The sequence below is a fragment of the Canis lupus genome, chromosome 31 (assembly GCF_048164855.1).
Source record: "Canis lupus baileyi chromosome 31, mCanLup2.hap1, whole genome shotgun sequence".
Taxonomy (NCBI): domain Eukaryota; kingdom Metazoa; phylum Chordata; class Mammalia; order Carnivora; family Canidae; genus Canis; species Canis lupus.
In genome coordinates this window covers 32,825,018-32,851,684 of record NC_132868.1, presented here as the reverse complement: position 1 = coordinate 32,851,684, position 26,667 = coordinate 32,825,018, and the positions used below count along the sequence as shown (strand labels likewise).

General features: G+C 32.5%; 2 long non-coding RNA genes across 10 annotated transcripts in view; one reads left to right on the top strand and one right to left on the bottom strand.

The window, feature by feature from the left end:
• LOC140622260 (uncharacterized) overlaps nucleotides 1–7,786 on the top strand; it is a 279,983-nt gene extending 272,197 nt beyond the window's left edge. For all 5 annotated transcript variants that reach the window (XR_012022015.1, XR_012022016.1, XR_012022014.1 and 2 more), the window contains 3 exons: nucleotides 917–972; nucleotides 5,602–5,793; nucleotides 7,522–7,786. This is a non-coding gene — a long non-coding RNA (uncharacterized lncRNA). The remainder of the gene's footprint in view (nucleotides 1–916; nucleotides 973–5,601; nucleotides 5,794–7,521) is intronic.
• The window catches only part of LOC140622261 (uncharacterized), an 87,731-nt gene that overhangs the window by 11,441 nt on the left and 49,623 nt on the right, over nucleotides 1–26,667 (bottom strand). For 4 of the 5 annotated variants that reach the window (XR_012022020.1, XR_012022024.1, XR_012022022.1 and 1 more), the window contains one exon: nucleotides 23,859–23,902. The exons of the other annotated variant lie outside the window; for it this stretch is intronic. This is a non-coding gene — a long non-coding RNA (uncharacterized lncRNA). The remainder of the gene's footprint in view (nucleotides 1–23,858; nucleotides 23,903–26,667) is intronic. 5 annotated transcript variants of the gene reach the window in all.

The following is a 26,667-nucleotide window of genomic DNA, read 5'->3' as shown; positions in this document are numbered from 1 at the left end:
AAGCAACATATTAAGTATCATAAGCATGGAAATTAGAATGCACTAGTCCCAGTGGCAATGGTGCATTCAGAAGTAGACAAAACCTAAGCTATCTCTATATTCACAATTGACAAAGAAAAAAGAATCCGTTTCTCTGTTTCTCTAATTTGAATGCCATGTACCTTCACTCCATAGGTACTTATTGATCCCATTTGTGTGTGTAGTCTATTGTTTTTAAGCACTGAAGAATTTTCATTTTCTAAATTGGATGTAGGGCTTGCTTTCTGTATATATAAAACCAATTCAGAGAAACAGGTTTTTATGTGCGTTTGTTGTAACACAAAGGAGTATCACAGAGCTCAGGGAATGAGACGTTAATGTTAGCCAGAGGAGGCTGGAAAAAATAAATCAGGACAGAAACCTTCTATTGGCAGCTGATGGCTAAGTATGAACATTAATATAAAGATTAAAAGAATAAACACATTTTGGGGTAGGCAATGATAGAAATAATCATTTTGAGTTAGGAATGAGCAGGAGATATTAAAAGTAAATAGGCTGTTGTCTTTCCAAGGTGAAGAACACGGGCTAGAGAACAGTGGAAAGTAGTACGGAAGAATCACAACTTTGGAAGTAACAGATAAATCCATGATTTCCTTTGTGATGATTTAATATATTATAAAAAAGCATATACGTCTCATTGGTTAAAACATTATAAGATGTTTTCCATGTCTAATTCCATTGCATACTAAATAGTAAAGTGATATGCCAAGAAAGCATTTATTTAGTTGAAAAAGCTCTACACTATCTCCTAGAATCTTAAGTAGTATAGTGAGTTTCTCCATTGTCAACTCTAAGGAGCAGTTGGCACACTTGTAACTGAGTTGCTTTATAAGAGGGAGTAAAGGACTTTTTGTTTTTATTTTGTTTCCTTATCCAGTACATGAAGCATGATGATCAATTCCAATAGAAGACAAAAGAATGTGCTATGGAAAGGTGAGCAACATTATAATGCTTAGACAAATGCACCTTAACAGTAGAGGTCTGAGCAGGAGTAAAAGAAATCTCATGGTGAAAAGATCATTATTTTTCCTTCTCTCTTTCTGGTTTTCTAAGTACTTCTAGTGTATTATAATTATAAATATATTTTTACATATAGTTATAAATATAATCATAAATATCAACCATACCTACATATAATGGATTTAAGAATGATGAATATGCATGATATAATATATATTTAATTAATAAAATTATGAGGAGAAGTCTGGAAGATTAAAACCTCCATTTTAAAGGCAAAACTAAGGCCAACCATATGGATATATGATATATAATGTATAATATATAAATAATATATAAGTATATAATATATAATCATATAATAGAATGTTCTATATGTGACATAGCATATATAATTGAAGTTATTTTATGCCATATATAAAATAAATTTATAACATAATTATTAGATAGTATGTTTCAAGTTAAAAGCCAAACTAATTTCCAGAAAAAAATTATCATAATTAAATTTGAAGGAACTCATTTTTTAATATAACAAATGAACATTAATCTCTTTAAGAACAATGAATTCTGGACATCATTAAACCCGACTCTAAGCCATTCTCCTCATTATAAGAAACTTTACGGCCTGAAAAACTGCAAAAAGTTTATTTCATGTGAAATATGGTTTGTGTGTGTCAACTGTTACTCAAAAATAATCATCATCAGGAATTTTTATTTTAAATTTAAAATAATCCAAATTCTGAAAATAAGTGTATATTGAAGCCACAGACAGAAATATGTTGCCAAATCTATTCTTTAATAAGTTATGCTTTATTGGCCTGCACTCATCTTCTCTCTTTATAATTAATCTACTGCAACAGTGAGAAAGTTATTTTTAATGTTCTCTGAAGTTATTTACTGTATAAAATTATGCAGGACTCCTTGCACAACCCTAAGGAACAACCTTATCTTGGAGGAAAAGTTACCAAAACAATTTTATTTTTGTTCGGATGTTGGAAGTCTTTGCTTTGTTTTCTTTTTTTTTTCCCCCTTCAGAAGATTGCAAAAGTACTAGAATTAGAAAAATTATCCGAGGATGGCATGAAAATTCTGATGTTTTAAAGATTTGAAAAGCTGTAAGATTACCATCCAAATAAAAAGACAAATGTTTCACTAATGTTTCACTAGACATCATTTTTTAGTAAACAAAATTTAAATGTTGGAGAAAATAAGAAACAAAGGCAATTTTTTACAAATAGTACAAAATGGTTCAAAGACTCAGAAATGAATAATCACACTTAAAAGAAATTAGATTTATTCAGTAAAAATAAAATGCATAGGTCAAGGAATAAATAAGGAAAGAATTGTATTTATAGATACATGGGAAATGTAATATTGTCTGTGCGATAGTTTTACAGAATTCTATTTTGCTAAAAGCAGAATAATACTCAGTAATCAAATATGCTCTATTTTAGTTATAATGACCTTTTCTCTGCAATGAAATCACAGAAATTTGGAATTCTTACTCATAATAATGATATACTTATTGGTTTAGTGTTTTTTAAATGAAATTAGTTCCCAACATTTCTCCACAATTATAAAGAAGCAATTAAATTTGAGTGCAATTATTTTTATGTGTACTTTGAAATTGAAAATATATCTAGGTAATATATTTAGAATAAGCTTTATTGCACACATTCATTTTCCTATTGATTTTTAAGGAAGCTCAGCTTTTTTTTTCTTACAATGTATTACAAATGTCTTCTTTTCATTTTTTTTATTTTTTTAAAAATGTTTTATTTATTTATTCATGAGACACTGAGAGAGAGGCAGAGACATAGGCAGAGGGAGAAGCAGGCTCCTCAAGGGGAGCCTCATGAGGGACTCAGTCCTGGGACCCTGGGACCACAACCTGAGCCAAAGGCAGGCTCTCAACCACTGAGCCACTCAGGCGTCCCTCCCTGTCTTTTCTTTTAAATTCTACTTAAGCTACTCAAATTTACTGAACACCCATAAATAAAGTTTATGGTAATACAGACTGTATTTTGGACAAATAATACTGTATTGTAGTCATTATAATTTTATGTATACAAAGTATTAATTAGTTAAGCATAAGCTTTAAAAAAAAAACTATGTTTTATGTTTTACTTTGTTCTCATTTTCCACTTTTTAAAACTGGCATGAATATCTAAAGGTGAGCCATTCAACAGGATAGCCCTCAGCTACATGTGGCTATTTAAATTTAAGTTAGAATTGAATAAAATATGATAAAATACAAAATTTGGTTCCTCAAAAACACTCACTTCATTTTTATCTCAGTAAATTTTAAAACACAGATCTTTGCCTCTTCCCATGTAGTTTATTTCTCTTGTTATAATACCCATACGACCCCCGTTCTCTTATTTGAATATTACCATCACCTCAGGATACTTGCTCAAACTTATCCCTGCTTTATCAACTCTAACCAAGTTACTAGATTTTACCGAGATTTTTGCTTGCTATGAATTCAAGGCCTACACTGTAGCATGTTTACTCCATAATTAATGATTACTTCTTTTGGGAATAGGCATTGGCCCTGGAGACTAACAGACCTGGGTTCAATGCCTGGCTCAGCTACTCATAAACTTGATGATCTCGGCAAATGATGTAGTCTATGCTTCATGCATGGAATTAGGACAATGATGGCATCTAATTTAGAATAATTTTATATGGCTTAAATGAGGTACTGAAAAAGTACTAAACCTTTGCTCTGGTCTGTGAACTTCAAAAGAGCCTTAGCTTCCCCCACCCTCCCACCCCCTGGGGGGGAGAGGATGGCTGGAGTGGGCTGGAGTTGGGTATTTCCTATGTGGCAGTATTTAGTATTGTTAGACTTTTTTCTATAAATTTTTACTTATTTGTTACCATTTTTGGTGCTTTTTGTTTCTTTTTGTTGTCTGATTTCTGTGGCTATGATTTTCAGTAGATGTTGAATAAAAGTGGTGAGAACAAACCTCATTGTCTTATGCCTGACCTTAGGGGAAAAGCTTTCAGTTTTTCACCATTAAGTATATTAGCTGTGGGTTTTTCATAAGGGGCCTTTATTATATTGAAGTATGTTAGTTCTAAACCTACTTTGTTGAGGATTTTTATGGTGAATGGTTGTTGTATTTTGTCATAGGCTTTTTCTGCATCTATTGAAATGATCATGTGGTTTTTATTCTTTCTCTTATTGAAGTTGTATAGCACAATGCTTAATTTGCAAATATTTAATCACTCTTGCATCCCAGGAATAAATTCCATTTGATTGTGGTGAATGATTATTTTTAACGTATTGTTGGATTTGGTGTGCTACTATTTTGTTGAGGTTGTGGCTTTAACATTCTTGCTTTATATTTAGAGACGTGGTGTTCTACTTTATGGAATTTGAAATTTTTGATTGATTTAATGTGAAATTTCATGTGTTTAAAAAAGTGTACTTTGTGAGTTTAAATTGTCTATGTATGGTTATTACATAATGCTTTATCATTTTACATCATATATAAATTTTATATAATTTCTATGATATAAATATATCATTTATATTTTATATCACTTATTATTACCTTTTTGTTTAATTTTGTTGCATATTACTACACTACTTTTTTCTGGTTAATACTTTTTTAAAAAAAGATTTATTTGTTTATGAAAGAGAGAGTGGGGGAAGGGATAGAAGAAGAGAGAAAGACAATCTCAAGGAAACTCCCTGCTAAGTGCAGAGCCCCACATGGGGCTTCATTTCATAACCTTGAGATCATGACCTGAGCCAAAATCAAGAGTCAGCTTCTCAACTGACTGAGCCACTCAGGTGCCCCCTTGGTTAGCACTTTTATCCATCCCTTCATTTTTAATTTCCATTTATGATTTTTTTAGATGTAAGCCTTGAAAACATCATATACCTAGAATTTGTTTTCTTACCTTAACCTAGTGTGTCTGTGTTAATAAGGAGGGCACAAGATGAGATGAGCACAGGGTGTTATACTGTATGTTGGCAAATTGAATTTAAATAAAACATATTTTAAAAAAGTTATCTTAACTTATTGTGACTGATGGATATGCTTGAAATTATTCTTATATTCTTATTTTTCCATTTACATGGTAATTTTTGTTTAGACACACACACTGCTCATTCAGGGAAATCTGTACAGTTCATGGGTTTTTTTTGTCCGTTTTATTTTATTTTATTTTTAGAATAAAGCCAACCTAAGAGACGTGTAAAACATTTTCATGTCTTATAGATAGTCTTAGGAAAGAAAGAAGTTCGTAGCAAAAGACCATATTTGTATACTTGGAAAGTACAGCATTGCTTGGTAAATTATTTAAAAGAAATTTCCTTAAACATTTTTACAGTCTCACCAAAAAGAATCTAGTATCTTCCTACAGAAATTGTTAATTGGGTAACTTGATTAGTAAATTGGTTAGAAATAAATATCCTATTATACATTTGTGGCATAACGATTGACTAAAAGTCTTCAGTAACTATTATTTATTTCTTGCCTCATTGCATGCCAATGATATCTTTTTTTAGAGGCCTAGAGAATTTCTAGTTTTATCCCTTTTTCACAAGGAGAGTCTAAGATAAATTAATTTAATAAATTTTGATTCCAGAATGAAGCACTTTTTATTCACATATTATGGAACTGGTAAAACACTCAATTTGGGACACACCAAGAAAACAGTAAGATTGCTATACAACACTTAGAATTACTATAGTTGATGTCTACAATCCATCCAAACCTTGGAAATCCATTCTTTCTGCATGGAGAATTAAAGAATCATTTTGGCCAAGTGGGAGAGAAGGTATACAATTCCTTTCAATGCCCTTGTGTCTTCCACTTCTCCACTAGCAATTACACCTTTCTTTTTATTCTTCAAGGCCTGTATTGCTCACAGTCCAACTAGCATTTGCACACTAAAGCTAGAAAAGGCTACTTCCACAAGAAACTAGACTCAGATTTCCACTCCAGGCTTTTATAGAACTTTAAGCTACCTAAATTTGTCAGGTGGAAAGATATAATTATTATCAAATGAAGACATTGGCTTGGATTAGAACTGATTAAAACATATACAAATATGCCCCCCCCCCACACACACACACACGAAAAGCTTGGAGGTTTGAAGGAGAGAAATGAACAGAAAAGAACATGTTCTGGGAATTACAAGACTTGAATTCTGGTCCTTACTCAGCATTTATTAGCCATGTGGCCTTGCAAAAGTAAATTAAACCCATCTATGAATAGAAAGATGAAAATTAGATGAACTTTAAGGTCTGTTCTAGTTCTGCTACTGGAGACAATTTAATTTTTGAAGGAAAATATTGTTAAGCCTGAAATTTAAAAAGGTCAATTAACCAAAGTTCTCCAGGGAAATATGCCACTGACACAAAGATTTTTGTGGTAATAAAGAATGGAAGTCTGCTTTCAGAACATTATAAGCAATGTTGAGCTTTAAGACATGGTTTGTTAATTTATAGGTATAGAAAAGTGATTTGAAAGCACAAAAGTTTATACACATATTAAACTATACACTTAGAATTGCTATAAAAGCTCTCCTAAGCAAATTTTGAATTTAAAAGAATAAAACACTTTTAGACTCAGAGGGAAAGATAAGATAAAAAATATGAGAGGCAAAAATAGGAACCATGGTACTCTCCAGACACATTAATTTAACTAGAAAAACAATGAAAATATATATATAGACGTGATGAGTAACCTGTGGAACATTTTGAAACTTATCACTGATGTGACATCTATCTTTTAACCTATTTGCCTTCAAAAGCTTGAATTAAAGGAATCTCCTTCATCTGAAGTGTTATAAATAAGGCATCATTCTATTTGTTTTTAGGATTCTATACCTTTCCACAAGCTGTCGAGAGACTATTCCAACCCCATTGCAATTTAGCACAGCATTGACAACCTCCTTTTGCAATTTCATGTAGAAAATTATTATTTGGTGCAGCTGACACAATTTTTATGAAGGTAGCTAAGTGAAAATTAAAATTTTAAATTTCAATATGGAGAAAGAAAAAAAAAACATCTTCTGACATTCAGAAGCTAGCCTGGTAATCACAGATAATGCATGTGGTCTCTGTTGAACACAAGAAATTCACAGAACTCTAGAATACTAATATCAGAGAAGCAGCTGTGATAACAATAAAGCAAAGTTATAGCCATACCACCCAGAGAGGGACCTTCTGTATTCCCAGTGAGGAGAACACAGAACATTGTCCAAACCACAAAAAAACAAACAAACAAACAAACAAACAAAAAAAACACTAAAAAGGCTGACAGAATGGCTCCTGATTCTTATAATGACAACTTTTTTCTTTTTGATGAAAATTTGGAATTATATCCAATTCCTGACAACATTCAATATGTAGCAAACCCCATTTCTTGAAAAGCTCACAAAAATTACCGTAACACAAACACAAATCCCATAGGTCCTCTTGCTGAGATACCTACAGTTCTTCAGGATATACAACCTCTACCTTTTCAATGATGTAATAATCCCAATTTTATCTTACTGCAGTGAAGTCCCTTGAGGTTTTTGACAGAAGTTGAGGATCCACCAAGATTCAGCTAAAGCCCTCACTGCCAAAGATAAAGACTAATGATAGTGTGCACATTGGCAATCCCCGTGGATAGACCCAGATGAAACTAAGCCTGTAGTTGGATGGTAAACTCAGGCTAAATTGAGCACCATTATTTTGCTGAAGCTCTTCATAGTTGAATTCATTTTGTTTTGGTTGTTTGCCAAGAAATAAAGTTATCTGGGAATTTTGGTTATCTGATTAGGTTTCTATAGTTTATAAATGATTTTTTTCTAGACTTCTAACTTCTATTACTATGTTTTTTAACTTGCCTTCTGTCTTGTGTGTTTTCTTGTTTTGTTTTGTCTCGTTTGAAATTTATAAAGAAAATAAAAATGGGAGAGTGGAGGTGGTTTGATTAACTTCCTTGAACCAGCTCTGGGATTGAAAAGTTCTTAAATTCTCCTCAGACTGGAGTCTGGAGAAATTTGTCCTTTGCTCACCATTTGACACCTTACAAAGAACTTCGTTCTCAGTTGTGTCTTTATGTTTCTGAGAATTTGTTTAGTTATCAGCTCAAATCAGAAGGCTTGCCAATTCTTTTTTGGTCAAGTTCCAGAGAACACAAGTTTGCAGAAGCATCATCCTTACAGATCATTGCAGATCTTATGTTGTCTTTTTAATATAAAATGTAACTATTTTAAGCCAAATATCTTCTTTATTCATATTTCTTTATTATAATGTTAACTTATATGTTTATTTCTCAAATTGGCACAATTTCCCCAGGACAATTTGAAATAGTAGGGACTACATTTTGAAATTTTGTGCTGAAAAGAATTAATCTACTAAGAGGAGCCTAGAACAAACAAACAACAGATGAACAGCTTTGAAGGAGGATAAAACATTTTGCTTATCAGATGAAATGTTCCACTTATGTTTCTACTTTGGAGATTAATAAGTATTTTAATAAATTATACAGCTTGTTAAATTTTTCAAGGGCCCAAGTTACTATTTCAGCCACACTTTTTTATCTTTTTGATGTATACATGTCAAATGCCTTTCACTGCATCTAAACTTTCTGCCTTCTCCTGGCAGAGAAAAGAACATTAGCTTTTTTTAAGTGATAATTTCATATATGTCTGAATTGTCTCCACCTCACGTCATTTCTTTGTTTTATTTCCTCTTGCCTTCTTTTTCCTCACTTTTGAAATTTTAAAGATTGATGAGGGAAAAATAATTGTATTGTTATGTGCATACTCTTAGGAATGTCTGATCTGGAAAGGCAGTCAAAAATGTCTAAAAGATACAAAGAGTAGTAATTAAACTCTTTTTTATGTCTTTTTATGACCTTACAAAGTATATTTGCATAATAGCCTTCATTCATATAGTTACTAGTTACAAAGAAAAAGTTCCAAGACAGAAGAAGAGCTTTTGGAATGATTTTTCAAAGTCTTTAAAATTTAGCTTACCATTTAAAAATGTCAGCACAATATTTTGCCTGTACAAGATCAGTATTAACTATCTTATGATTTGAGTTTAAACTTCTTGAATTTCCTGAATTGAATTTATGAGTTAAGTAGATTATAACATTTCCATAACTTGCTCAAAATAATATATGTATTAAAATAATATAAAATATATAATAAAACATTAGAACATGTAACATATAAAATTATGTATGTAGCTAAATGGAATGCTAATGACTAACACCTTTGTAAAGAGTTTATCTCATACTATCCTTTTTTAAAGATTTTAATTTATGCATGAGAGACACAGAGAGAGAGAGGCAGAGACATAGGCAGAGGGAGAAGCAGGCTCCCCACAGGAAGCCTGATATGGGACTCCATCCGAGGACCCCGGGATCATGACCTGAGCTGAAGGTAGACGCTCAACCACTGAGCCACCCAGATGCCCCTAATTCATACTATCCTTAGCCAAAAATGATTATGTTTATTAATAACTAAAGATTATGTAGTAGGACAATTTCTTTTTTTGTTGTTGTTTTTTTAGGACAATTTCTTAATAGAAGTGTATACTGTAAACACTGATCACCAATATAATTGTAACTTACCTTATTTATTTAAATGGCTAAAATTGAGAAAACATGCAAAGGCCTTTCCTGATATTGTGTGTGTGTGTGTGTGTGTGTATTTATATATATATATATATATATATATATATATATATATGAATACATTTTTGTCACCTCAAAATTTGTTAAAGTAATATGAAGTGAGTTGTCATGGAGAAAGAGAATAGCTAAACAATTTTCATTGTGTATCATATTAATTTTTTTTATGTGCTTTTTTTCCTTGTGTCAGAAAAAAAGGAAAGTCATTAAATTTGGTTGATTACTATTTGGTTTAAATCATTATATATAAAGTTGATAATATAAATGAATGAAATCAACTAGGTAAAATAATTACAGAAAAGTATGAATATGTATAAAAGATAACAGATATGATTTTTCTCTTATTAAGAAAGTTTTCACAGTTTATCAAGGGAACAAATTTAATGGTATATTAACTAAAACAATATATATATATTGTTTTATATATAACATATATATTGTTTTATATATAACATATAATATATATTGTTTATAATATATATATATGTATATATATCTTTTTTGTTTTTTGAGAGGAGAGAGAGAGAGAGAGCAGAGAAGGGCAAAGGGAGAAGGAGGGAGAGAATCCCAAACAGGCTCCATACTCAGGGTGGAACCCAAGCAGAGCTCGATCTCATGACCCTGAAATCATGACCTAAGCTAAAATCAAGAGTCAGACACTTAACCAACTGAGCCACCCAAGAAATCCAATTAATTATATTTTAAAGCTTTAGCTAAAAGTTTTCAATGTATTGCCGATTTGCATGTTTACATATCTCTGTATGTCTCAATACAGATCTATAAACATGTTAATATTTAGCTTAATAAAAAATATTTCATAAGTAACACATAAAATAAGGTAGAATCATGTCTTTCATTTCCTGTAAATTGCTATTTTCTGCCCATATGTAGAGAGCTTCATTTTTTTCACCAAAATGTTCTGTTAAATCTCCCTTTTAACATATTGTTAAACAGAATTGTGAAACATTTCTTACTTTTTAAAAATGTTAAAGTCCTAACCATCATTGTTGTTTATTACTTTATATTGTTAAAATTGTGTCTATAAATGCTTTTTCCTTTAAATATGTTGCTAATCTTGTCTTGTTTAAAACCTATGATTAACTTTGCCTTTCTCATATTCAGACCCCAAATTCTTAATAATACATATCATATATGCATAAACCAATTATGATTTTCCTAAACTGGTCACTAGGAAACACAAAGATTTCCACATTTTTTCCAGATTTTGGCTATTCTAATAGAAATATAGCAGTATGTCATTATTGTTTTAGTTCGCATTTTCCTGATGGCATATGATGTGGCCTATTTTTTCATATGCTTTTCTTCCTCCTATATCTTCTTTTGTGAAGTTTCAGTTCAGATCTTAGGCTCAAGTTTTAATTGGGCTGCTTGTTTTCATATTGTTGATTTTTAAGAATTCCTTGTATATTTTGGATAACAATCTTTTATCCAACATGTCCTTTGCAAATATTTTCTTTTAGTCTCCAGCCTTTCCTCTTATTCTCTTGACATTATCTTTCACAAAACAGAAGTGACCAGGTACATTTCAATTTTAAAAAGGTACACTTATGATTAAATTCAAAGATTGGTAAATAAAGACTACAAATGGACTTGTTTCCAAGATTCTGAGTTCACAAAATCTTTTTACATTTTTGTCCACAAAATGTTTGGACAGGCACTACTAAGGCCCCTGAAAATTATATGGAAATCATTAAAGAGCTATTGTTTGTTTTAATCTTCCTTTAAGTCCAAGAGCCAAAGCACATCTACCTTGTATCAAAGCACTAGCAACAAAACTGATAAAAGTTTCAGTTTCTTTTCTTGATCTTACTAAACTTAATGATACTCTATGTTTTATAAACTCTTCTATTGACAGGAACATCACTTCTTCATTAATTGCCTTTCCTCCTATAACATAGTGTTTCCCCTTCATATGCAGCTATCCATTGGTGCAGAACTCTAAATAGAGTCACGTTTCGCCACTAATAATGAAGAAAACTAAGTCAATAATTGCTTAACTATGTTTGAATACTTATCCATATCATGTACATATTCTCTAAAATATCCTATGGATAAACATGTATTAAAATTTTAAACTTAAAAAAAAAACCTGAAAATGTCCAAGCAAGCTGCATTGTCACTGACATCAATTTACTATTAAAATATACAATTATTCTAGGAATTAAATAATTTAGTCAATTGGATCCATTGCCCTCACCAATAACTTCCAGCTAACAAATGATAGGGGAGAATGTATTTGTCCTAATACTAGATATGATTATGGGTTATATGATAATATTAAAATACTTTGGAGGCAGATATTTCTTGCAGTCTATAGAAACCACCCATAGGAATGCCTGGGTGGCACAGTTGGTTGTGTCTGCCTTCAGCTCGGGTCATGATCCCAGGGTCCTGAGACTGAGCCTGGAGTCAGTCTTAGGAGGAGCCTATTTCACCCTCTGCCCCTCCCCAAGCTCATTCTCTTGCTTGTCTCTCTCATAAATAAGTAAAATCTTAAAAAAAAAAAAAAAAAGAAACCTTAAATTTAAGATTGTTAGAAATTCACCAGAAACTAACCATAGAAGTGGGCTGCTTTTACCCATGACAACAGAATAGGTTAATGACCACAAAAGTGAACAACTTCTGAACAAGATGAGAGAACAAGATGAATTTTCTAATTCTGCAGTAGGCTCTTTCTTCTTTTTCTTGTATCATTAATCCTCCATACTATTACACTTTGACATGCTCTTTTAATTAACAAAAAGTTTCTCAATGTGCTCATTTTTACCTTCATCTTATTACTTTTAAACACTGTGATCTGTGATTGCTCTGAATTTAACCAATTGATGTACATGTAATTTCCTATGAAACCCTGCTGACAAAAAAAAAAAAAATAGCTGTCTTTTTAAACATTTCAGGGGATAAACATCTTTTAAAATTTTCTTCTGATACTTAAGTTTTCCTCATATAATTAATTCCAACTTCAATCTTGTTAATTTTGAACTTTGAGCCCAGATCAACAGATATTTGTGCTGAAGAATTACAGCAAAACCTAGCCCATAACCAGGAATGGAAAATAATACTGGATTCATCCTTACTACGATAGTCAGATTGTTCTCATTAGAGATATTCCAACTTGCTTTGCAGGAACTGTTTAATCCTTTCAAAGAATCTTCTGACCTTAAGGAAACAATAATTATCTCCTGATGAGGTAAATAATATTGTATTTCCAAAATTGTTTGCCCTTCTCATGAGAGCATAACTTGTACTCTGGGAGCTCAACGGAGCTGTTTAAACTCGGATTTATTAGCCAAAGTGTAATGGACAAATGTATAACCCTTGATTTCTGTTTATCTAGCCAAGAAGGCAGTTATATCATAGCAAACCACTTCTTGCTGCTCATATGTAAATACTGTGGGTTGCATAGAATAGCCTGTGACTAGGCTGAAAGAAAAGCTTACTGGATTTTTAGAAATGACACAGCTGGATTTAGGATAGGTTTTACTGTCTGAGTTTGGTAATTCAGGCTTCTATCTTCAAAATCTATTACAAAGACTGATAACCATTTTTGTTGAAGTATCCTGCTCAGTATCTTAAATGCTCCTGTCATTTCAAATGCACCAAAATGAATGGGAAAGGCTAATTCTATTCAAACTACAGACAAAATTCTGCAAGAAACTTCCTGATGAACAAAATCTTGGCAATAGTGAAGATGTGGATCAAAGATTAATACCCTAAGTCCTCAGTTCATCTACCCATGGATGAAAGCAGGGACTAAGAGAAAAGTGAGCGCTGACAGTTGGTGGCCCTGTGAATTAAGACTTAGTGTTGCTAGGGTTGTTTTGATACTCCCAACTAAGCTCTGATGATCTCCCATTGAATATAAAAATTGTGCAAGCACAAACATCAAGCAAGGCCTCTTGTGATCATGATATAAAAAGAACAAAAATGTGACAACTTAATAACCATGTCTAAGCACAGAAAAAACATTGTATAAACAAAAATAATAAACACCCATTTTCTGACTAAAATATGTAACTACTGCAACTTTATTAATTATAGCTTTAACCCACTTTGTTATTCTCATCTTCTAAATAAAAATTAAGATATTCAAACATAAAATCATCCCCACTTTCTGAGAGCATCCAATCCAGAGCAAAATCCTGCTTCATTTAATCTTCCTTCAAATTACTTCACAGAAGCACAAACCCAATAACATATTTCATGATTACTTTCTTGTTGGGAAATCACATAGTTAACCATTAAAAGAGCCAACAAATCCAACTTTACTCAACCATGGGTTTTAGTCAACTACTTACTTGTCTTTGGCTGGAGGACATCAACAAATATATACAAGGAAAGGCAATATGCTTTCTCTTTATCATATGACTAAAATACTTAGTTTTAAAAATAAACTTGTTTCTATTTTAGTTTGTAAAAGCATAACTTGTCCATTTTGTTAAACTCGAAAAAGAAGAAAAAGTAACATTCCATTATCTTACTACAGTGAAAAAAAATCATGCAACATGCCAGGTGCATCTGTCTAGGACTTGCCATCATCTCTCAATATCATTGAATAGCTTATCTCTCAATACCATCTCACCTATCACTTTAGGCAAAGTTTGAAAAGCTGCATAAATAAAGGGAATTCTTACACTACACTAAGATAAGGTCTCAAGAATTTCTAGTTTTTGTACATTATATTAATATAGTAGCAATGTTAAAACTAAAGAGACTTCATTTGTAACTAATGATCCTCTCTATTTAGAATCCAATACAATTTTGAAGTGAATATCTATGTGTTAGATTAGACTAAATCTATTCTATCAAATAGACCATAATGGTTCAAACTCAAAAAAGTTTAATTTTCTCTGATGTGACACCCTAGATGGGTTTTCCAACAAGGTAGACTGAGAAAAGAGTGATGTGTTTCACACAGAGATTGGAAGATCTGGAGAGAGTATAGCCCTGCCATCTCCAATGCATCTCCAATAAGGCTCTGAGTTATCATCATTCCACACCCAGGGAAGAAAAAAGAATGGAGAAGAGCAGAAGCAAGAAGCAAGGTGTTTTGATCAGACCTGAAATTGGCCCATGTCACTTTCACTCACATTACATGTTGAGGACTTAGTCAAATAACTACACTCAGCTACAAAAGAGACTGGCACCTTAAAATTCTATGTCTGTAGGAGAAGAGGTACCTGAATTTCAAAAATAGCTGTTGTTCTTTTCCCAACTGTGTAAGAAAAGTAATTAAATGGTTTTTGCCATCACATAGTCCCTGTCTATTTTACTAAGCATTTAACTACATAAAACTTGTATATATGAGTTGTATCTATATTTTGATCTTTTAAAAAATAACTATAGCATTTGAAGAAACTGTTCATCCTGATGGTTTTCTGGGGGATCCCTGGTTTTAGTGCCTGGCATGGAGCCTGCTTCTCCCTCCTCCTTTGTCTCTGCCTCTCTCTCTCTATGTCTATCATAAATAAATAAATAAATAAATAAATAAATAAATACATACATACATACAAACAAACAAATAAATAAATAATGAATCTTTACAAGTGGGTTTCTGTCTCATATAAAAATAGTTATACACCAGTCATTTGCTGAAGGCTCACATATGGAATTGTCACATAGTTTATGTTTAAAATACTTTAAAGGATCTGTTTTTATAAAATAAAATAGATTAAAATAAAATATTACTGAAAATGCATACAATCTAACAGCAAAACAAAGGTATATTAATAAAACATGATTGAAATCTTTATAGAAATAAAAATCAACAAATCTTTAAGCATTAACTACATACAAGATACTTCTAAGCAAATCTGGCACGCTATAAAGGAGATGGCAATATTCATTGTTAGTAGATCAAATCTGATTCAATTTTATCTTCTTTATTTATAGATTTCAAATTGCGAAAACATAACGTTTTTGTCAATAGCATCTTAAATTGTGAGACTGAGAATACATCTAATTTGAAAATGTAAACAGTAAACCTAAAATATATTATTAAATGAGATAGATAATTGTACCGTATAAAACTAGGGAAATGTTCACCTTTGTAGAAAAGTAAGATCAAATTAATAAATATATGAAATCTTCACAAGCGAATATTTTCGGTGGGTGCTTTAGAGCAGACAATATTCATAAAAGCTCCCCTGGCATCCCAGCAGAGTGAAGGCTGTGGGAATTCCTTCCTTGGATTTGTTAAGCTGCTACAGATGGATAAATAACAACATATATTTGCTGAAATGATTCTTCAAAGCTTGTAGTCTCCAGGGTGAAAATGTGATATAAAGTGGTTGAATTTTCTTGAAAAAAGCAGGTCATTCTCATTCTTTTAAAAAACAGATTTTTTAAAAAATAAAATAAAGTGGATACAGGAAATAGCAATAATAAATTCTAAAAATTGCTAATTTAAAAGTAGATAAACACATTGGGGTTTCCCTTCTGGGTAATAGAATAGATGTACTTTTCTGTATTCTTTCCAGTTAGTACAACTAGCAAACGTGTACATTATAAAAACAAACATAAGAAATCTCTGAAAGGTGATGATTAGAAGGCATATTGTCTAGGGAACTTAGGAAGCAAGAACAACATGATTATGTGTCCCCTGAGTTTTCTTTTTGCCTCCTGCGTCCCCAAAATGACAATAGGCAGAGACATATTCAGACACAGCAAAAGTTGAGTCTCTCTAGCAAAAGTGCCAGGAAAAAGAAATCCTAGCAAGTCAGAAACCTTTTAGGCAATACAGCCAAACAACACTCCCATATACACCCATACACACACACACACACACACACACACACACACACACACATTTCTACTGTGACCCTACCTCTGTCCATGCCAGTAAAGGTAGATGGAGTCTTCCAGACTTTTGCCCTTTCCACATTGCAACCAGGCATCACAATGGTGATCCCAATTGGGTCAAATAGGAAGTCAGGACTTTCATCCCTACCAGGTGGCGAAAAGATCTGCCCTCAGTATTGGTATTAGTGGAAACCACTAAGAAGCCTGGACTTACCCCAATACCCAGCAGTAAGGAGATGCTGCTCCCTGTCCTCACTGGGGTGGTGTCAGGAGAGGCACAGTGAAGTGGGAGGATTTTCACCACCTTTGTAGCAATGAGACCACTGTCACTGCCCTTCAGTGATGCCTAAGAAACATAGTCAACAGCAAGAGGAGCCTAAGGAGATACAACTACTAAATGTAACATGTATGCTGCATAGGATATTGGATCAGAAACAGGACACTAGGTTAAACCTACTGGGATCTGAATAAATTACGGGCTTTGATTAATAATAATGTATCAATATTGGCTCATTATTTATAAATGTGTACATATCAACAAAATATATTAATAAAAGGGAATCCAGGTATAGAATATATGGGAACTCTCTGTAATATCCTTTCAATTTTTCTGTAAATCTCACATTGTTCTAAAAAATTGTCAATAAAACACACAAACGTGCACATACCTGCACCCACACACCTTAAAAGTGAAAAGGCAAGATATAGAGTGGAAGAAATTATCTGTAATGCATACATCCAACAGAGGTCCCATGTACAAGATACATAAAGATAGATACACATCAATAAGAAAAGGACAAATGACTTAATTTTTTTAGAAATGTCAAGAGATATGTTCAAATTCATAACACAAAAAGAATAACCAAATGGCAATGGACATAGAAATAGTGTTCAATTAGCCAACAGGTAAATGCAAAATAAATCCACAATGTAATACTATCACAATCCCACAGAAATATATCAAATAAAAGAGACCAAAGAAATGAAGTGTAAAAAAAAAAAAGAAAAGAAAAGAAATGAAGTGTTTGATAGGAGTTAAAACAACCAGTGCTTTCATATAATGCCAGTGGGGTGATTCATTTGCATAAACACTTTGGAAAATAATTTGGCGTTATCTGCTAAAGCTGAGCAAATATCCCAAAACCCAGTAATTCTACTCCAACAAAAATATAAATGTGTGTATACATGTGCATATCTGCCTGTGTTTATGTCTCAGACATGAACAAATGTATATAATGTATATATAATATAATATATTACTATGATTTCCAAACTGGAACCTACTCAAATTGCTATTAACAGTAGATTGCATAAATAAATTATGGTACAATCACATGAAGGAATACTAAAATAGTAATGAGAATGTTCTACAGTGATTCATAATACTACAAATTAATTTCACAAATGTGAAATTGAGCAAAAGAAGCCTGACACAAAAGACTTTACATTTCAAAGGCAGGGACTTAGACTACAAAGAAGCATAGGAAGGTGGGGCTTCCGGAGTGCTATTTATTTTCCTGGTTCTTGGTTATGGATCTGCTTACATGGAGAGGTTTGCTTTGTGAACATTCATCCAGCAGTGCATTTATTTTTATGTGCACTTTTCTGTATGCTACTTTTTAAAAAATGAAAAAAAATGAATCAGTCTGTACATATTGATACAGAAGCATTCCATAATTTATTGCGGAGGAAAAAAGAGGTTGTACTATAGAATAAACCTACATGTTTAATTTTTGAAAGCATAATGACAAATGAGTTTTAAATATGTAAATAATAAACATCTGGAAGTGGCAGAAAAAGCACTTTGCTATTGTATTTGCATTTTTGCAATGAACTTAAATATTTTGTATTAAAAATACTTCTTATTTAATGAAATTATTACTTATTTGTTGTATACATAATTTCAACTTTCTTCTTGCTATTTTATATATCTCTATAAACTGCATTTCCCCCCTTGGGACAAGAAGGATTAACAAAATAATGCACCCTGTATTAGGCAAGGTCCTGCAGAGAAGAACTAAGAGGATATAGGGACATATAGAAGAGGAGATTTGTTATAGGAATTGGCTCATTTGGTTATGGAGGCTGAGAAGTCTCACAACCTGCCATCTGCATGCTGGAGAACCAGAGAGTCAGAAACAGAAAGCTACGAATCCCTCCAAGTCTGGAGGCCTGAGAACTGGGAGCTCTGAAGTACAAGAGAAAATAGATGTCCCCCCGTTCAAGAAAAGAGAGAAAGAAGTCACCCTTTCTTAACCTTTTTGTTGTATCTGGGTCCTTAATAAACAGATGATGCCCACCCATATTGGTAAGGGCAATCTCCTTCCTCAGTCTACTGAATCAAATGCTAATCTCTTCCAGAAACATCCTCACAGGCACACCCAGAAATAATGTTTCACCTGCTGCCTGGACATATTTAGTCCAGTCAGGTAGACATATAAAATTAACCACAGCACACGTTAGAAAAAAGACAAACAACCCCACGCATATCTAAAGGATCCTCACTTTCTACTCAATAAATGAAAGATTCTTATCCTGGTATTATTAGACTAATGTCTAAAATCCACTTTTCGAAATGTAACTCCCACTACTTTCTTCTAGGATTCTCCTGGTCACGTTAAAACAGCTGACTCACTCCTTCCCAGTGATATCCTACTTGCCTGTCTCATAATTTTGCTTGCTCTAATTGTTTAGAAAGAAAACTTTCCTTTATCGCTTTCCAGCTCAATTGACTTACATTCCTTCATGGCCATTCCCAGTGCAACAGTAATTCCGGGTCTTCTTGATGGAATAGAGTATTTAGTAACTGCTATCACACTTTAATTCAGATATTGGTGTTATTTTATTCTTTATGGGAATTTTCTTTTTCACTTAAATGTATTATTTTATGTACCTTTATGCTCTTCACTGAGGTATGATTGACATGCAAATGCTACATATCTTTAATGTATACAACTTGATGAGTTTGGGGATGACTGTATACCCATAAAACCATCACACCAACAATGTTATCAACACATTCATCACCTCCTAAAGAGTTATCCTATTCCCATTATTATTACTATTATTAGTGAATATGTTAAGAACAATTAACATAGGATCTACCCCTTAGCAAATTTTCAGTATATAATACAGCACTGCATGCTATAGTCACTACACTATATAACAGGTCTCAGAGCTAATTTATCTTGCATAACTAAAGATTTGTCTTCTTCGGACATCACCTTCCCATGTTTCCCTTCCCCTTCTTCTGGCAACCTCCATTCTAATATCTGCTTTTATGAATTTGACTCATCATATGCCTCATATAAGTGAAATTATACAGTATCTTTCTATGTCTAGCTTATTTCACTTTTTTATATCTTTTAAGATTTTATCTTATTTTGGTAGGTCTATATTATTTATTTTTTCCCCTTTTGTATTTTGACTTATCCCTTGAATGGTAAACAAATGAATTCATTTGAGACAGAGCATTCAGCGAGGGACAAAAATGCTTTTATAACCACTATGAATTCATCATGATTTCCTGTTTTAGTTAAAAACTCACAGAGTCCCAAATACACCTTGAATTTTCCCACTGTTTCCTAAGCCTACAATATTCTTCCTACATATTCTTTTCTGTCTACAGAAATTCTATAAAACCCAGTTCCAATGGGCTTTTCTCCTTTAAATTTATTTTCACATTTTAAGTCTTAAAACTTAAATCACATATCCATTGTGTTTTTTAGATTGGATTTCATTTGTTCAGAACTTCCATGCACTAGGAAACAAGTAGATGGGGAAAAATGCCCAGTAAGACAATCCTTGTTATATTTTAAGGAGTGAGATGAAATACTTTGTTTCCATGATATTTCTCAGAACAGATTTGAATAAATAATGAATAACTACTTAAATTTATTTCCATTTATTTAAATACTTCCTTAAAAATCAGTTTGTCCAAGAGTGGTAAATAAATATCTATTTTTAGTTGACTATTTTTTTCAGTTTTATTGAGCCATATTTGGCACACACTACCGTGTAAGTATACAGTAAATGACTTGATTTATGTATATTGAGAAATGATTACCATGATGAGTTTAGTTAATATCCGTTACCTCATACAGCTACATAAAAAAAGAGGAAACCCTGGTTTTATTCTTCTGATGAGAACACTAAGGATTTACTAGTTTAACAACTTTCAAGTATGCCATACAGCAGGGCTAACTATAATCATCATGTTTCACCTTACATCCTCAATACTTATTTAACTTATATTTAGAAGTTTGTACCTTTTGATCACCTTCATCCATTTCTTCTCCCCTCTCCATTATAGCCACAAATCTGATATCTTTCTTTCTCAATGAATTTTTGTTATTGTTATGGTTTTGGTTTCCACATGTAAATGAGATATAATACACTATTACCTTTTTCTGTCTGACTTATTTCACTTAGCAAAATGCCCTCAAGTTCTACCCATATTGCAAGTGGCAGGATTTTCTTCATTTTTGGGGCTGAACAGTGTTCCATTGGTTGTGTGGAATACACTTCTTTATCAATTCATCCATTGATAGACACTAAGGTTGTTTCCATGCTTTGGCTACTGTAAAGAAGCTGCAGTTAGCATGGGAGTCAGTTATCTCGTTGACATAGTAATTTCTTCTCTTTCAGATACATACCCAGAAGTGAAAATGCTAGATCATATGCTAGTTCTATTTTTTATTTTTTTGAGAAACAGCCATACTGTTTTGCATAGTGGCTGTGCCATTTTTTAAATTTAAATTCAATTAATTAACATATAGTGTATTATTAGTTTCAGAGGTAGAAGTCAGTGATTCATCAGTCTTATATAACACCCAGTGCCCATTACATCACATGCCCTCCTTAATGTCCACCATCCAGGTCTCCCATCCCCTCAGAGCCCTCCCCTCCAGCAAACCTCAATTTGTTTCTTCCTATGATTATGCCATTTTACTTTCCCTCCAATGGGGCATAAGGATTTCTCCACATCCTCACCAGATTTTTTTTTTCTCTTATCATTTTCTTGATAACCATTCTAAAAGGTTTGGGGTGATACCTCATTGTAGTCTTGATTCACATTCCCCTAATGCTTAGATGTTGAGCACCTTTTCATCCACCTGTTGGCCATTTGAATAGCTACTTTAGAGAAATGTTTATTCGTTTTCTTTTCTAGTTTTTAATTGGATTGTTTGTTTTTTTTTTACTATTGAGTTATATGTTATTTATGTTTTACATTTTAATCCTTTATCAGATATATGGTTTGTAAACATTTGTTCCCACTCTATAGGTTTTAATTTCATTGATCATTACTTTTGTTGTGCAGAAGCTTTTTAATTTGATGTAATCCCACTGGTTGAATTTTAATTTTGTCCCTTGTGCATTAAGTGGCATATCCAAAAATCTCTTGCCAAAACCAATGTTCAGAAACGTTTTTCCCTTTGTTTTAAGAGCATTGTGATTTCAGGTCTCACATTTAAGTCTTTATTCCATTTTTAGTTAATTTTTGTGAGTGATATAATAAGGCGTCTAGTTTCATTCTTTTACATGTGAATATCTAATTTATTTAGTACCATTTATTGAAGAGACTATCTTTTCCCCACTGAGAATTCTTGGCTTCTTTGTCAATTATTACTTGGTCATGAATATTTATTGAGTTTAGTCACATGTCCATCTATACCATAAAATACTACAGGACAATTATTTTGCTAAGAAGAGGATAGAAAAAAAAAGTAAAGCATATCTTACATAATGATTTAGAGAAAATACAATAATATGTACAGTGTCATTGTAATAATGTGAAATTTGTACCAGTGTTAGTAAATTAGAGAGAACATTATCTTTGATCATATTTGTGAGTATATGTGTGTTAGAAATATATTCTAGAAAAAAAGGCAAGTTTACTGATATTCATTGAAGAAAACTCTAAAACAAAAACAGCTTATTACACTCACTGAATTTAAGAACTCTGACCTGAAGAAGGCACTTTTTTAAGCCATCAGAAGCTGGTTATATAATATGACAAAGATACATTTGCATTATTCCTTAAGAAACTACAAGAGGTAGATCACATCATCTTAAAAATAACTATATTATAGTTAACGGAGCTTCATGTCATAACATTTTCAGCAAATAAATTTCTCCATCAAGCTCACCTCATGTCTGTTTCTTATTCCCTGTTGGACAGTCACCTAATTAACAGAACTTTATTCTGTCTTAGATCATCTGGTGCTTTCAAAGGTCAATATTTTTAAAAGTAACGGATATTACTACATGTGGTCTCTTAGAAACACAGAATGAACTAGAAAAGAATAACACTTTTAAATTTATGTTATTTAAATACAATTTAAATTATTCATGTTATAAGGCCAACTAGTCGCATATGAGCATTTTATATTTTTATGCCAACCCTCGCTCCAGTTTCTAAACTTTACGAAAAGGAGAGGCAAGTTCTGTTCCTGCAGTGTTCTACACTTCTCTCTCACTTCATTTATTTTCCCTCCTCCCAAAATGACAGCAATCAGTGTCTCAGTAACTCTAAAATCAGGGATGCTATCAGAAAAAAATCGAGTAGTGGCTTATTCAATCTGAACTTTAATTCATTCAGAGTGATAGGATTTTGACCTTTGCTTGTGAGTCTTGGCATCTTAGAACATGTAGTTTTAGCCATGGTCACTGAAACGTTTTCAATCAGATGCCGAAGTGTTTCCAGAGGGGCCTGGACTTTACTTACTTTTGACAACAACGATATATTTTGTATTTTTCTTCATATCTACCATCTGTTCACTAGATTCAATGAATAAACTGTTCCTTAACTATTAGATATTAATTGGATGACAGAACCAAGTAAAACTTTTTTTTTTTAAGAGTGCAAATAAACCATCCTACTAAATATATAGCATAATGGAATGGTAAAGAATGTTAGATGCTGGAGGAGCCCCTGTGTGGCTCAGTTGGCTAAGTGTCTGACTCTTGATTTCGGCTCAGGTCATGATCTCAGGGGCGCGAAATCAAGTCCTGGGTGGGGCTCCACACGGGGCTGAGCATGGAGTCTGCTTAAGAATCTCTTTCTCCCTCGCCCTTTGCCTCTCCCTGAGGTCTCTCTCTCTCTCTCTCTCTCTCAGAAAAGGATGTTAGATGCTGGAAAACAAAGATGTATTAAAATGAATTTGACTTTCATTTTGATTATAATTGATCCCAAATAAAAGTTGATATAGAATAGTTTTCTCAATTATAATTGAAAACAGTTTATCAACACAGGGTAACATCATCCCCTCATCCATTTTAATTTTCCTCTGCTTTCCCTCACACATACTAATTCCTATTTCCTCCATCATAATATAACATTTAATACCATCTTATATCTTATTGTATGCTATGAAGACTTACTGTGGTATCCTTGTCCTCCAGGAAGGGTATCCACGTCCTACTCCCTGAAACGTGGGAAAATGTGCTGTTACATGGCAACAGAGAACTAAACTTGTTGTTGTCACTTTCCATTTGAATAAAAGATTTATTTTCTTCTCAGGAAAAATAGGAAGTTAGGAAAACAGTGCATTTTACAGCCAACATTTGTAGTTAGCCCTAATCCTTCCTGGCACAGCTCTCATTAGCATTAGCTTTTTCACCAGAACCAAAATAGGCACCCCTGATGGAACCAGCATGGAAGACCCTGGAAGGTTGCATGTTCTTGGAGTGAGAAACATAAGACAGGCGGAAGTTACTGAGAGTGCCATCTTTTGAAGCAGCCCCTTCCTTTCCATTTTAGAGAATTTGCCTAAATTGTGGAACTAGTCAGCACTTAGAGCAGGTGCCTCCTCTCCTTATAAAATGGGCGACCCTTCTCCAAAGAACTTGGGCTTCCTACACCCTCATATTCCCTAATCCAAAGGATGCTAATCAATTGACTGTGAAACAAATGATTATCCTGGATTATGTGGGGGGCTAAATGTTATCACAAGGGTCCTTTAGGAAAAGGAACAGGGAGGCAAATGAGGAGGTTTTAGTCACTTCAAAGGGAATGCAGCTCTGCCAACTTGATTTTAGCCCAATGAGACCAATTTGAGACTTGTGGTCTTTACCACTCTAAAGTAATAAATTATTGTGTTGTTTTAAGACACTAAGATTTTGGCAGTTTATACATCACTAGCAGAAAATTATACACTAATTTAGCTCCACTTCTATTTCTATGGACTGGATTAAGTAGCCAGTAATTTTGCTGTTCTAAATGTTGCCTTTTTGCCACACTTTGCTCTAAATGAATATAACTGTGTCCAAACCTGGAGATACTTATTATTCAGCTAGTACTTTATCAATCATCTGCAAATACATATCTACATTTCTTTTTACCTAGCTCTTTTATAGCTTATTTAAATGTTTACTATCATCATGGAAATTATTACAAAAAAACTTGCAGCTATTGTTATGCTTTTATCACACTTCAGTTCATATACAAAAAATAACAGTAAGTAAAACTATTAAATGATCTCAGTATAAATCTAAGACTAGTTTATATTTATCTCCCACTATAGTGGTAATGATAGAGTTAGAAAGATAGGTCCAAAAAAAAAAAAAAAAAGAAAGATAGGTCCATTTTCTCAACTCATCTGGCCATCTTTTAAACTTTTGTAAGTAACTTTATTTACAAATTGGTTTCATAAGTAACTTACAGCTGTCACAAATTAAAGGAAATGTTTTTTAATGTCTAATAATGCCAAGTTTTCTGTGCGCTATAGCCAATGTCAAGTGCACCCTAGATAAAATTAAATTAAATTAAATAATAAAATATTTATTAATTAGAAATTAAAATTTATTAACAGAAAAACTCAATAAACTGCTAATGACTTGGTCTTATTATTTTGTGCTTAAGTATGAATATTTTAGTAGCAGTAAACTTAATAGTCTCAGCATTTTTTGTAAAAACTTTTGGCACATGTTTGTTTAATTTGATTGTGAAGTATTGCATAAAGCAGAAAATTTACAATTTTATTGCCAAACAGCTTTATATATATTTTATACATTGCTAGATATTAAGACAAATCAGCAGACCTTTGCATATTAATTATGCACCTGAATTATTATATCATCGTATTTCTAAAGGAAAGCGGCTTTCTGTATCCTAGAATTTGTTGAATTAAATGTAATGTCTGTACAAACACACCTCTACTCCACCTTTATAGTGAACCACCACTGACTAATGAATGACAGAAAAAATAAGGAATAAAAAAAAAGAATAAATTTTCCTGTGGTCATAAATATTGAAATTATTATTGTTGCAACATTTTCAATAATCTGGGTAGAAGGAAAGTTTTTTTTTTATCAAAACTGAAAACTTAATTGCTTATACTTGCAATTATATCTACAATGTATAACACTATTATGCCTTCACCACAGCAAATGTGAAATATGTCAAAAGTTTAAGGCCATTGTAATTATAATAAAGCTGGCAATTTAATAGGAAAAAAGTTTCTGAACTTTCAGAAATGCAGTGAATTATCTGCATTCCATTCCTGCAATTTTACACAAATTAGTAAGATCACTCTGATTTCTAGTAAGCTACTGTTCCTCAACTTCCCCCAAATTCTCAATTTATCAATGAAGGAAATTTAGCTCATTTGGAATAAAATCTTCTTTCCTATTTTATCAAAATCTTCCTAATGTCTCCATATTTTTGAGGGAGAGAGTTTAAATTATTTCATTAATCAAGTATAATGCTTGTAATTGTAAAATGGATAACTAGTCCTGAATTTTGTATTAAGTGGTAACCTCTATATTTTATTCCTAAAAAAAAAGACTGATTATGAGAACTTAGATACAGAATGAATTTGGAAAGATTTGGGTGGAGTGCTTGTTCCTTATCTAGGCTAATTAATGTAATTAGGCAAATGCATTGCCTTATCCTTTCAGAGAGGTTATTTAACTGCTTCCTTATCTATTAAATTGTAATACTACTTTAGAAATAACGAATAATATTGTAAATAAAAAGTGGATCAACTTGAAGATAGAGGGAGGAGAGAAAAATCTCAGATTCGGATTTGAAAGTGAAGTCATAAGTATATATGCATATATTTTTTTTTCTTTTTGGCCTTTGCATCATTTGTGATCATTTTCTCTGCGAGGCTGAGTTCATTTCTCTTTTGCATTGTGCATTTTATGTGTAAACATTAACTGCTGTGCCCAGGCTAATTCACTTGAGGAT